General features: G+C 41.8%; 1 long non-coding RNA gene across 1 annotated transcript; it reads left to right on the top strand.

Annotated features, from left to right (window-relative positions):
• Positions 1-7,492: 7,492 nt before the first annotated feature.
• LOC311321245 lies at positions 7,493-8,650 on the top strand. The gene is made up of 3 exons (XR_014630885.1): positions 7,493-7,649; positions 8,233-8,331; positions 8,466-8,650. It is a non-coding gene; the product is annotated as an uncharacterized lncRNA (long non-coding RNA).
• Positions 8,651-11,026: the final 2,376 nt, after the last annotated feature.

The following is an 11,026-nucleotide window of genomic DNA, read 5'->3' as shown; positions in this document are numbered from 1 at the left end:
GTAATTCCCACCCGTTTGATTGGCTCTGAGAGGCGGCCATTACAGGGAGTGCAGGAAATAATGGAAGGTTGCCAGCGAGTCTCTCTCTCTCCCCCTGAGAGCTGCAACAAAATTTATGTTGAAACTATTTCTCGTTTAAATTACCAAATTACTATGCACCACCTTTCCACGTCAGTGATGTGGAAATTGTGCTCCTGTTACTTTTCATAAATTACAGACCTCTGTCTCGTGTCAACGTGCCTCGTTACGAGGGCTTGTTTGTCTCCCAGCCAGCCGAACCTGCCTCTGGACACATCTGGCAGTGATGGAATTAATAAATCAAAGCTATCTTTCGCCGTTTTCCGTTTCTTAAACCTGCCTGCCGGTGAGTTTTACAGTAGGCTAAATGAAGTCTGGCTAGACTAATAGAATAGGAGGGTAAATACCCCTTATGGGCAGGTCAATATGTTAACTCTACGCTTCACTGTTTTGAATATTTCATGTAATCAACTAGTGCTCATTAATTAGACACTCAAATATTACGTCATGTATATGAATATCTATAATCTATCTGTTACAGCATCTTCATCATTCATGACTCCTTGATTATATTTGTCAGTGATAGAAGAGGCCTATATTCATAATGATTCCAAATGATATGTACAGTGGAGAGCAACAGAGCCCATTCTGTTAATTTAATATAAAAAATAACTGTATTATTCTGTACAATACTTTTGTCTTTACCTTGTCTTGGAGGATACAAGAAGGTTACGATGTCCTTGGACGCATGTGACTTATGGTATTTTGTGCTGTTATAAATGTGATCAAGAAAGGATCGTCTCTCATCCAACCCGTAGAATGAGATTATATAATGCCAGCTGAAGTACCTGAACCAAAAAAAACAGAGGGTTAAGTGTTTGATAGAATTCTTCTTTGCAGGCTTCCCTGACAAATTCTAGCTCAGACATGATCAGAACCATGTCCCTTGCACTCCACAAGAGCGGATGAAAATCTTCTGTTGTGGAGTTCAAACTATGTCAGGCTGGCTTAAAGGAGTAGTAAAGGGAAAATGCATGTTTAGCCCGGTTTTACTTAAGGTTACTTATGATCATATACAATGGTTCAGATCAAAACGTTGACAAAACTAGCACTTTTTAGAAAGTCTGATAATTGCTCTACCACCGTTTTGGTCATACAATGGATGTGGATGAGCACCTTGAAAAATCTTTCAGAAACATGTTAAACTCTCGATTTCAAAGACAAGAAGCTCACCGAGGGGGTAATTGGTGTCCGTTGGTGTTCTGACATCAAATTTGCCGCAAAGTATGAATCCTGTAGGGTTTTATTCATCATTTTATGAAATCCATTGACTTGTATTGACGCGGCCATTGTAGATGTGTAGATCAATCCGCAGAGGGGATTCAGGCCAATAGGGAAGCGGAACTACTTACGGTAGCTATTGTTATTGTTTATGTTGCTTGGCTACCTAGTTTGCGGAAGTTTACACACATATGTGCTGCGACTAAATAGTTCTATGCTAAATATAAATAAAAGCCTTTCCAGATGAACTACAATCTTACTTTATGGCGAATTATATGTCAGAACGCCAACTAACACCTCGGTGAGTTTATTGTCTTTGAAAACGAGAGTTTAACATGTTTTTGAAAGATTTTTCAAGATACCCACCCACATCCATTGTATGACCAAAATGGTGGTAGAGCAATTATCAGACTTTCTCAAAAGTGCTAGTTTTGTCAACGTTTTGATCTGAACCATTGTATATGATCATAAGTACGTGTCGGTACGTTTGATTCAGGTACAATAAATGCCTTAAACATGGAGCCCAGCAGTGTGCGAGTCCGCTCTTTTTCATTATGATCATAAGTAACCTTAAAACAGGGCTAAACATGCATTTTCCCTTTACTACTCCTTTAAGACCGCCATGGAAATTAATTGTGCTAACACTGAAATTATGGGGTTAGATCTGTTTCAATACTTGTCAATATACACCAAATGTTTCACAAATGTTTTTTGTGATTCACTAATACATTTGTGTGGTTCACAAATAAATTCTTGTTTCACAAATGTTTTTTGGTGATTCACAAATAAATTCTTGTTTCACAAATGTATTTTTGTGGTTCACAAATATATTTCAAACTCACAAACTTGTATTTACTTGCACCTGAGACACGAACCATTCTGGCGAGAGAGACACGAACCATGAAACTGCTGACACAAATCAAAATTGATTTTGAAACAGATCTACCGTCAACCCTATGGTAGTTATTTTTCATAATATTTTCAAATATATTTGTGTGATTCACAAATAAATTCTTGTTTCACAAATGTATTTTTGTGGTTCACAAATATATTTCAAACTCACAAACATGTGCACCGCTTGTATTTACTTGCACCGCTTGTATTTACTGGCCCCTGGGCGCTTGTATTTACTGGCACCTGGGCGCTTGTATTTACTGGCACCTGGGAGACACGAACAAGAAAGCGAATTATGAAACGTTTAGAAAAAATTTACCCTGCCTCATCTCCAGCCAGTCAGATTACAAGGCAGCTCCGACCAAACGGTCTTGTAAACAGTAAAAGTCTCACTTCGAGGACAGCAAGCGAACGAGAAGATCTGTGAAGAGCTGTGACCAGTGCAAGCTAACAACTTTCAGGTAAGTTCACGAGTACTTTATTGTGCTGGTTCGCCCGACATTGTGTAAGGAAAACTAAAGCCACATTTGCTACCTGAGATCTCTTTCATGCTAACGTTAGCTAGTTAGTTAGTCACGCTACCATCGTGTGTCCGTCGTATACTTTCATGTTATCCGACTTCATAATTCAGTGTTCCCTTGGTGGAATCATGAACACATTTCCAGGAATTGTAGCTAGCTAACGTTAGAAATTAGCATTATCCAGTCGGAATGAGTTCCCCAAGCTGCTAGCCAGCTTGACGGCAAGTGGCTACAAGAGGAAAATAATTAAAACGGGCAAGTTCGGTAGCCTGAAATACAGCCTGCTCGCTCCGTTCACCGTTACTTCACAAGTGAAGTGGAAAAGTAACCTAAAGTTCTCTGAACTGAGCGAGTCTGGATTCCATGCTACCGAATTTGTCCGTTTTAATTATTTTCTTTTTCTAGGCAGTCTATATTCTTAAGCCTTCTTGCATGTGTGTCTGACCTAATCCAGCTGCTTTGAGAATTGTACTTGCTGGTAACATGCTTTTCTCTCATTCTCTCACTCTGAAGACTGCAGAAACCGCACGTTATTTGTGTTTATGGATTGCATTTCTGTCCCCCTTTTGGAAATCATCCACATTCTCAGATTTGACGACCGCGTGACCTGGCTGGTGGTGGCCAAAGGCTCCAGGAGGAGGATCTACTTAGAGACAGCTTGGGTGGGTCAGAACATCAGCACCAAAGAGGGGGCAGTGACAGACGGCGCATCATCACTGACATTTGCAAGCACAAAGGTCAGTACACGCGCACACACACCAATGTTCTGTTAGCCTTCAGCCATCTTACATGTCTGTACATAAATACAGCTACATCGTTTCGACTGCCATTTTCGTCAGTATGCCTTGACCTCCTTACCCACCAACCTTGCTCAATGTTTTGTCACCAGGCACCACGGAACCCAGTAGACCCCAGGTGACAGGGCGAGTGGAGATGAAGCTGGAGGTAGAAGGCAGCAAGTCTCAGAACTGAACAGACACTGGGACATGAATGAAATAAAATGCGTACCAAGTTCCTATTCTGTTTCTCAATGGTAAAAGTGCCTATTTATGCCCTCACTGTCTCCTGTGGGTAAAAATTAATCGATTGTCATAGATGCCATAGGGTACACCTTTCAGTTCTATAAAGTGGAGTAATTAAAGGGTTAGTCAAGGGTAAGTCTTCCTTAGGTTACCTTGTAATAAGCAGCTGGTGAAAATGGACACTTATGTACTGTATGTCCTTTCATACCCTCCTGTTGTACCTCGTCACTTATGGGGTGCACACAACCTGCTGAATTGGGCTGTCAACTAAGAATAATTAAACTTACAGTAAGAAAGACAAGTACCCCCCCCCCGACATCGTGTCCCCACAACATGGTGTCCCCACATCCTTTAAATTACTTGACTGAGTGACTGACCTTAACTTGTCAGTCATAGACCATGGCTAGCCTGCTGCGCTGTGGTAAACAAAAAAAGGACACTGTTTTATAACATTGCTTGTTAATGCTGTAAAATATAAATGCATTTTTGCTGGGTAGAACTTCATATCATGGTAGGTTCTCCAGTAACACCTGCAAATCTTAGTCTGAACAAGTCAACACACCATCCATTCCTCAACTGCACTCTGCAACCCTGGAGGACAACAGCACAGGTGAGACCACAAGCATGGTGTTCCTCACAGTAAAATGCTTCTAACACCCTTAGAATGAGTGTAAATGTATCAGCTGAGAATTTAGGGGAAATTGTCTTTACAAGTCTAAAATTCAGAGTGCATTGACATCACATCAGCCACACTTGGGCTAGAAGGTGCCCATGTGAAGGTGAATTGAGCATCTACGGTAGTTGTAGAAGATACATTTGACTCCCATTATTTATTTTAATTGTATTGGGAACCTATACGGTGTGATCAAAATGTCCTGTAACCTACTTCAGAAAAAAGGGCAACAAAAAAGACAAGCCTGGGAATCAAAGTGTGACTGAAAATGTAAGGTCCCTTTCCTAAACTCTGGACTTCAATTAATCCCCTAACAAAATAAGAAACTGAAGCTGAGTGACGGAACCAAAACAAAACGCGCACACTGATTGGTACCTGCCTTGTAATCTGATTGGCTGGAGATGAGGCAGGGTACATTTTTTCTAAACGTTTCATAATTCGCTTTCTGGTTCGTGTCTCCCAGGTGCCAGTAAATACAAGCGGTGCAAGTAAATACAAGCGGTGCACATGTTTGTGAGTTTGAAATATATTTGTGAACCACAAAAATACATTTGTGAAACAAGAATTTATTTGTGAATCACACAAATGTATTTGTGAATCACATAAATATATTTGCAAACATTATGAAAAATAACTACCATAGGGTTGATGGTAGATCTGTTTCAAAATCAATTTTGATTTGTGTCAGCAGTTTCATGGTTCGTGTCTCTCTCGCCAGAATGGTTCGTGTCTCAGGTGCAAGTAAATACAAGTTTGTGAGTTTGAAATATATTTGTGAACCACAAAAATACATTTGTGAAACAAGAATTTATTTGCGAATCACCAAAAAACATTTGTGAAACAAGAATTTATTTGTGAACCACACAAATGTATTTGTGAATCACCAAAAAACATTTGTGAAACATGTGGTGTATATTGACAAGTATTGAAACAGAACTCACCCCATATGAAATCATCTTTGATGATGAGTGATGTCCCTGTGTGTGTGTGTGTGTGTGTGTGTGTGTGTGTGTGTGTGTGTGTGGAGACCTACTGTAATCTTCCTTTCCTGTCTGAGACCACAACGTCGTCAAATGGCAATGAGAAACAAGTAGCAGTAATAAGGAAGTGCGAGCATGTGTGTGTGTGTGTGTGTGTGTGTTTCTGTGTGTGAGCATATACTTGTGTATGTCTGAGTGTGTTTGTGTGTGTTTGTGTGTTGTGTTGGGAATGGCTTAATTACACCTCAGTATTTCTGATTTGATATTAGCATCCAGATTACACAACAAGCTACAGTACGTAAGTGTGAGGCGTTCCCAATTAAACATGCACTCTTCTACGCCATGTATTTTTTCATTCTGAGGAAGTTTATAAAAAAGTTTCTATGCTCCCACTTTTTCCATGAGACATTTCATATGTGCAAGGAAATGATAAACTGCAATGTGAACCAGGAAAAAGGCAATTTTACTTTGTGTCACCATTACTCACTAATCCCAGAACCACTTTGGGGTTGGTCGTACTCGCTCTTGTTCTCACCTCCCAGCATGCTCTGTCTGGCAACCCACCCTTTAACCGCCCCCCCCCCCTCGCGCATTCTATCCGGTGTATCCACAATGCTTTGCCATGTCGTGCTGACTGACACATCAGCATCATCTTATGACCTTCAGAGGTGGTGGCGCTGACGGCCTGTAGGCAACACTGTAGAAATATAGACAAAGATATAGACAGAGACGGAGATATAGACATAGACATATACAGTAGATAGACATATAGACATAGACAAAGATATAGACATATACTGTAGATATACATATATATATAGACATATAGATATAGACATATAGATATAGACAAAGTTATAGACATAGGCATATACAGTAGATATAGACAAAGTTACAGACATAGGCATATAGATATAGACAAAGATATAGACAGAAATTTCCCCTTGGAAATTTTTTATTTCAGACGGGAGTTTCCTGCATTCTGGTGAATTTGTATGCCAGGGTTAAAAACTGTGACCAAATTGGTCGTGTTTGCTGCCTTTTTTTTGGTAGTGCGATATAAAATTTGAATGGGTCACACTGGTGCGAGTAACAAAAAAACATCTGTTGTTGTAGAGAATTGTGAGGCCCCCTGCACATTTTTCCTTTCACCCCTTTACTCATTATGAAGTACTTGAGGTTTTATTATCCATAGACCCTAAATGTTCTACGGGTGAGGTCTTAAAAAAAACAAAAAACAAATTAGCTGCTCCAGCTATTACTGAGCTGTTGACATTTATATTTAATCTGTCCATCAGATCAGGTAGACTTCCTCTTGCTTGGAAGTCTGCCCAGGTGATTCTGTTGCATAAGGGAGGTGAAAGGGATAACTTGGATAATTACAGACCTATCTCCAGGTTACCCTGCTTAGCTAAAGTACTGGAAACCCTAGTAAATAATCAAAAAATTTTTTTTATTGTAATTAACTCAGTGCTTAGCCCTCATCAATCTGGTTTTAGAGCCCAACACAGTACAATTTCAGCAATTACACTGGTCATAAATGATATAATCTCGGCACTAGATAAGCAAAAACACTGTGCGGCCCTCTTTGTGGATCTATCAAAGGCCTTTGATATGGTTGATCAACACCTGGAAAGCTTATCTAACTTAGGTTTGGAATGGAAGTGCTTGTAATTGTGACAGCGGCTGGTGATTTGGTCCGCAACTCGGCAAACCCCGAAATGCGCTAGGGGGCAAAATACATAAAAAAACGTTTTTTTTCGTTTTTTGTTTTTTTGTGTATTACCAAAGTTGAAGTTGTGAAGTACCTACTTACTATAACAGACAACAGTTTTAGGTTCACGAAATACGTTTAATTAGTCTGCAAACTAAGCTCGTTTTTAGCTGATTTCGAGCCGGGCTTGGGGGCGGGCAGATCGATTAGCATGATTTGGTTTCATTGGCTATTGCTTCCGGCTATTGCTTCCGGGTTCTCCGCCCCCCACCTTTCCCAAACAACACGCCGGCATTCAGTTCAGTCCCACGTTTAACCATGGATGCTACAGCTTTTGCTAAAGAGAAGACGGGGATGGCATCCAGGACATGGAAAGAGTTTTAAGAGCAGCTAAAACTCCAGCAGAGCAGGACTCGTTCGTACACGGAGTTTTATTCTTCATGACCTGTGATACAGAGATGACTGTAACAAAGCAAGCTGCTACCAAGCGAACGCGAACGAGGTACCAGATTCACACCACCGCCAAGCATTCTGCTTTGCTTTGGGGTAAGCTGATCTTTATACTATCTGTGCTGTTTACATTACATTAACGTTAGTCGTTTAGCAGTAGCTCCTTTCTCAACAAGTGACTGAGTCTAGCTAGCATAACAAAGGCTAGCTAGCTAACGTTAGCCAACATGCTAGTTAGCTGAGCTAGCCCTTTGTTCCTAAACTAGCCAGCTACCTAGCACAGGGACATGGCTATAGCTAGTGAGCTGTCCCTTTGTTCCTAAACTAGCCAGCTGTCTAGCACAGGGACATGGCTATAGCTAGTGAGCTATCCCTTTGTTCCTAAACTAGCCAGCTACCTAGCACAGGGACATGGCTATAGCTAGTGAGCTGTCCCTTTGTTCCTAAACTAGCCAGCTGTCTAGCACAGGGACATGGCTATAGCTAGTGAGCTATCCCTTTGTTCCTAAACTAGCCAGCTACCTAGCACAGGGACATGGCTATAGCTAGTGAGCTATCCCTTTGTTCCTAAACTAGCCAGCAAGGCAGCTAATATCTAGCTAGGTAGCTGAGAGAAACAGAATGAGAGAGCATGAGAGGTATGGTAGTCTGACACCTTTGTTTTTTGTTTTGGTTACAGGATGAGCAAAAAGGTGAGGATTTGCAGCTCTCCCTTGGCCCCTCCATACCAGCCTGCAAGAAGATCACTATGCACTACAGCTCTGATTTTGCACAACAGGTGAGAATACGTTCATCCTATCATGCATTATCTAGTCTATTTAATCCACACATTCTGGTACTATTTTATCTATATGGAGTGCCAGTACTGTGGGCAATAGTTTAATGTACTTTCTTCCTTCTATTCTATTGCAGTTTTGATACTGAGAGACCTGGCATGGTTGTGGCCAGAGAACACCGTGATGCACCGGCCCCCGAGAGAAGGTCTTCTTGTGCAAGCCCCACCCGGACTGGACATGGCCAGACAGACGTATCTCTTTGACAAGATCAGAGAGTTCTGTTCTGATGAGGGACGAGACGTCACATGTCCCCCGCCAAACTCCACAGCAGCTCAGAACAAGACTGTCCGCTTGTAGATTCACTGCAGATCATCAGGACAGACAGCACTGCAGGAGAAAGGCCACAGCCTTTCCTGTTTTCCTGTTTGTATACTGAAGCGTTGCTTGTTCTCTTGCACAGACTTGCCCACACGTGCACAGACTGCATTGTTAGAATATTGAATACTGAGCTGAGTACTGTTGTTATTACCTTGAGTATTGAGCTGGGGACTGTTATTACTTTGTTGTACACTTGATCACAATGAACACTATGCACCTTGTCTATAAAACAGACAACTGACTGTACACTTTAACACTTAGACAGTTGCCTTTTTTTGTACACTTAACTACTTATGCTTGTACTTTATATTATGTATGTGACAATAAAGAACGTTAAATTTGAACTTCATCTTATATTGTTCTTAACTGCATTCACAACACAAGATTAATACTGACTCAGAGTGTGGGGTCAATAGTGAGAGAGCACCTCACTTGGCAGCCACTCTCAGGTAATACCCCAAGTTGACAGCCACTCTGACAGATAATGACAGATCGTCCAGTGGGGGAGTGGCTGGGGGTGCGGTTACCAGGCTATTGTTCACGCCCATTACCTGGCAGTCAGAGGTGTGGAAAAGTTGGAGAACTTTGGAGGGAGATTTCTCAGCTAAGTTGATTTGGCAGTACTAGCATTCAAATAAGCATATCTTCTTCAAATATGTTCAGAATTCAATGTATGAGACCTCATTTGAAAGCTTACAATCTGCACTTTCATAATCTGTAAAAAACTGAAAAATGAAAAAGCCTAGTTGAGGACCAAATTACCAGCGGCGGTCACAATTGGTTTCAGGATTATCTGTCAACTAGGCTCCAGTGTGTGAGGACTGGTCACGCACTGGTCACGCACAGTCAGATTTCTTATCCATCACTAAAGGCGTGCCACAAGGTTCAGTGCTGGGTCCAGTCCTTTTTACAATCTACATAAATTATATTCTGTCTTCTCTGAATAACTGTCACGCCCATTTATATGCTTATGACACAATTGTGTATTGTATTGCAGACTCTGTACAGTTAGCCGTTGAGAAGCTGCAGCTCTCTTTTAACGCTCTTCAGGTGGCTCTTACATTTTTTTTCCCTTTAAGTCCCATGTGGATACACTTGCTGCTAAGCTGCGACAGAAAATTGGCTTTCTGTATAGAAACAGATCTAGTTTTCCTCTGATCTGTAGGAAGCGGGTTGTTGAATATTTTTTTTTTAATCTGTTCTGGACTATGGTGATGTAATCTAAAGACATGCTGCGGCTTCAACCCTTAAATCCCTGGACTCCGTTTATCACTCCGCCCTTAGATTCATCACGGGAGACAATTACAACACTGATCACTGTGTTCTTTATAACAAGGTTGGTTGGCCATCGCTCACTGATAGGCGCAACAAACATTGGTACCAGTTTATTTTAAAGCCCTAACTGGTAAGCAACCTCCTTACATTTCATCATTGCTGCAATGGAACAATATACACTATGGGTCCTGCTCTAATGACTTGATGCTTCTTTTGGTTCCCCGAGCTTGCTCTGAACTTGGGAAGACTACATTCTCTGTTGCTGCTCTCCAATCATGGAATATCCTCCAAAACACAGCGAAACTGGAAGCTCTTCCCCCCTTTGCTGAGTTTAGCTCTATTATCAATGGCCTTTGTGTTTCTACTTGTAACTGTTTTAAATAATTTAAATGTTTTAGTTTTTTTTCACGTGTTTATGGCAGATGAGGCCTTTCCCCTCCGCTGGAACATCATGCACCCCTTCCCTGGCTCCAATGTTCCGAGATTGAAGAGAGTCTTCAACTACCGTCTGAGCCATGCCAGGATGACTGTGGAGTGCAGCTTTGGCCATCTTGCCACCCAGTGGCGCATGTACCGATGTGTGATTGGACTCAGCCCAGCCAACGCAGAGGCGTGCGTCAAGGCCACCTGCATCCTCCACAATTACCTGAGGAGGACCACGAGGGGGACCAGCAGGAGTCATCCATCTTGCTCCATGCCAGTGGAGGGGTCTGCTGCTCTACAGGGCATTGCCTCTTTCAGGAGCAGCCATTCAGCAAGGGAGGCCATCCGGCCTCCTATTTCAACCAGGAGGGTGCTGTTACCTGGCAACAGCATGTCTTTTAAGAGCCATCCACATTTAACTATAAAAGGGCAATTCCAAGTTAAAATGTCTGCACAAGCACAAACCAAACACCACAGCATTTATCTGCAATGTATTGGTTTGAATTCACCCTCACACTTTTATCTTCCCTCATTTTCTTTCAGAACCCAACTGTGGTGGACACTCCTCTCTTCCTGCGGCTGTGAACTCTGTGCAGACCCCTACGCTGGCATGGAGCAAGA

Source organism: Borostomias antarcticus (assembly GCF_949987555.1).
Source record: "Borostomias antarcticus genome assembly, chromosome: 2".
NCBI lineage: Eukaryota > Metazoa > Chordata > Actinopteri > Stomiiformes > Stomiidae > Borostomias > Borostomias antarcticus.
Note: the sequence above shows the minus strand (reverse complement) of the source record. Positions and strands in the feature narration are given on the sequence as shown.